Genomic DNA, 3,462 nt, shown 5'->3' with positions numbered 1-3,462 from the left:
TTTCTTTTGAGGGCATGGCATACATCATTCCAGGCTCTTCTAGCTTTGATTGTCTCTGCTGAGAAATCTGAGGTGATTCTAATTGGTTTCCCTTTATAGGTGATTAACCTTTTCTCCTTGACATTTTTAAGGATCTTTTCCTTGGTCTGAGTTGATCCTGTGTGGCTTATAATGTGACGGTGGGATGTCCTATTCTGGTCTGGTCTATTTGGGGTTCTAAAAGCTTCTTGTATCTGAATAGGCCTATCTTTTTGTATGTTTGGGAAGTTCTCTGCTAGGGTCCTGTTAAACAAATTTCCTAGACCATTAACTTCTGTTTCTAGGTGTTCCTCTACACCCATTATCCTTAGATTAGGCCTTCTGATGGTGTCTTCCAGGTGTTGGATAGATCTATCATATTTCTTGGACTTGTCTTGGATGGTTGTATGTTCTTTCTCTATAATATCTAGGCTGTCTTCAATCCCTGAGATTCGATCTTCTGCATGGTCTAACCTGCTGTCAAGACTCTCTACTTTGTTTTTTTATCTCTTTTTCTTCTAATTGGTCAGCTTTGATGGCTTCAAGTTCTTTGTTGAAGCTCTGTTTTAGGTCTTGTATGAATTTCTTTACTTCCTTAATTTGGTGTTCAGTGTTTTTTCTCAAATCACTTAGTTGATTGGTTATGGTTTCTTTGAACTCCCATTCCTTCAGTTGGTTTCCATTCAGCATTCCCTTTGTGGTCTCCCTGACTTCCTTCAGCTCTTTGTTAATGGATTCCATGAATGCCTTTAGTGATCTTTGTGTATTCTCTACCTGGTCTCTCAATTCCTCAATTACTCTTTGATTATCTTCCTCCCGTCTGGGGGATTCCTGCAGTTCTCTTTCTTCCCATTCGTGGGATTCCTGCAGTTCTTTTTGAGTGTTCTCAGCCTGCTCATGCCATTCCTCCCTTTCTCTTTGAGTATTTTCAAGTTGTTCACGCAAATCCTGTATCAGTTTTTGAGTAGCTTCCTCACGCTTATGATATTCCTGTATAAACTTTTGGAATGTCTCTTCTCTCTCCCTATCATGCTCATACAGAGTCCTTTGTAAGTTGTCTAACTTCTCATTTATCATGTTTGCCACCAGTGTTTGTAGGGCTATTTGGGAACTCTCCTCTGGGTTGTTAATTATCTGATCTGACCCCTGAATATCAAGATTTGGAATTGACATTCCCGGATTTGTCATTTTTCTTGTGTTTTTCTGGCTTACTCTGCCCATTTGAGATAAAAATAGCCCCAGTTTTGTGCTAGAACACTATCTTAAGGCAACCATCAACCAACGTTTTCATTTATACAGTCAATAGTCTACAGATACAATCTAGTTCAACAGATACATCTATTCAACATCAAACAACAATATGTTAATGGGTTTCGAACCGCAGAGAAGAATTTGGAAAACCAGAAATTTTTAGGGTTAGGGAGAGATGTGGGTAAAAAATAGGAATAGATTGGTGTGGGGAGGCACAGGGAGAGTTAACTATGTCCTAATCTCAATGCAGGAAATAGGTTGTGTAGGATGCAAGTAGAGAGAGAGAGAAAAGGAAGAAAGGGAAAGGGAAATGAAAACAGACCAGAAAAAAATAGAAATGTAAAAATTAATATTATTATGGAGATTAAAAGACCATCTATTTAGAGAGGAATGTGAGTATATTAATAGAAGGGTAGGGACATAGAGGAGAAGTGAAAAACTTAAGAAAATGCTTAAAATATTACATAGGTATAAAGACGTAGTACTGCTATTAAGGAATTTAAGTCTCAGAGGTTTAGAATTGAGTAATAAATTTGTGGATTAATTGTGTACACAATGGGGGATAGGGTCTACTAGTTAACTATGGGTTTATCTAATGATGTGCAGGACAAGAGTTAAGTCACATACAGAAGATCAAAAACAGGAAAAGGTGAAAAGGATTAGAAAGGGAGAGAAAAAGGTCAGAAATTCAGTAGAGCTAGACAAAAAAACAAAAAGATAGTTAAGAAAGAAAGAAAAAGACAAAGAAGACAAGAAAAGAAAGGAAAATGCATATTCATGTATTCCTAAAATAAAAATTATAAGAGGGAAAAAAGTTACTGGAAAACAATTATTTTTTCAAAAAAGGCAAAAATTAAAGATTAATAAAGTTTTTAGAAAAGGAAAAAAATTATATATATATATATATATATATATATAAGGTACCAAAAAAAAAGAAAAAAAAGAGAAAAAAAAGAAAAGAAGAGGAAGAGAAGAAAAAAAAAGTTCTTTGATTTTTTTTTTTTATTTTTTGGGAGGGGTGGGAAGAATCCTGTATCTCCCTTTTGTCTGTAAACAGCCTCTTGTTGGAGTCTCTGGTCAGCTTGAGGTCCTGTGGCTTGATTGCTTTCTTAAGTCAGTTTGTTCGAACAGGCAGAAAAATCCTCTGCTTTACCCAAGATTTTGAGATCCCCCTCCCAGATTAGTTTACTGGGAGGGTCATCTGCTTTGAGAATCACAAAAGAGGGGGATGCAGTGGTAAGGCTAGGTTCTGGGTAGAGTTGAGCCCTTTCAACAATCATTAGCTTTTTCCTGGGGCTATTTTGTGAAGAAAAAAAAAAATAACTCCCAGAGCCCAGCCTGGAGCCATTCTCAGGGTTTCTGTTTTTCAATTGATTGTGGAGGCTGCTAGAGGGAGGGGCAGCCTCTGGCTCTGGTTACCCAGTGAGGAAAGCCACTCCAATGGCTGGTGCCTGAGCTGGGTGACTTTTCCCTGGATGGAGCCGAGTCTGGCAGGTAACTTCGCCGCCATTAAGTTCTTGTGACCTGCTAAATGACTCGTTTTATTCCAAGGCCTTGGTTGGAGCTGGCAGCTCCTCCGAGCTTTGTCGGTATCCAAGATGGAGATCACTGGTGCTGGGGGGGGAGGGGTGGCCTTCCCTCCTCTGCTCCCTGAGAAGGAGTGAGGATGTCGGGCTGCTACTCACGTCCAGTCTTGGATCCTGGGTCGTCTCTGGTCTGTGAACTGCAGGATGAAGATGTCCGCTCCTTGTCGGTTCTTGCTGGTGTTGAGTAGAATCCACTCTCCCGGTGCGTCTGGCTCCTTCGTCCTGGACTCTCTGTGTGAGCGCTCAGTTATTGCCCCGGGGCTGCATTCTCCACCACGACCCTGCCGCCGCCGCCAAGGCAGCGGCTGGCAGGCGCTCAGTTGTGTCTTTTTGCCTTGGCTTCCCCTCTCTTGTCTAACTCTCTGTCCTGTGATGGCACACTTGGTGTGATTCTCTGGCTTAGGACTGTTCACTGGAACTCTAAAACTGCTTTCTATGCGAGAGCTTGTTCAGATTCCAGCTTCTCCTCCGCCATCTTCCCCAAGCTCCAAATCCTCTGCACACTGGTTCTGATCTGTGATCCTCTCAAATTCTACCTCTTCAATTAGTGATGTGAGTTCCAGTAGCCTGCCCTCAGTTTAGATCGTCTAAATGAATTATTGAAGGC

This window comes from Dipodomys merriami, unplaced genomic scaffold, assembly GCF_024711535.1.
Source record: "Dipodomys merriami isolate MVZ:Mamm:240054 unplaced genomic scaffold, mDipMer1.0.p SCAF_876, whole genome shotgun sequence".
In the NCBI taxonomy this organism is placed as follows: Eukaryota; Metazoa; Chordata; class Mammalia; order Rodentia; family Heteromyidae; genus Dipodomys; species Dipodomys merriami.
The sequence above is the reverse complement of the archived record's forward strand: the minus strand, read 5'-3'. Positions refer to the sequence as shown.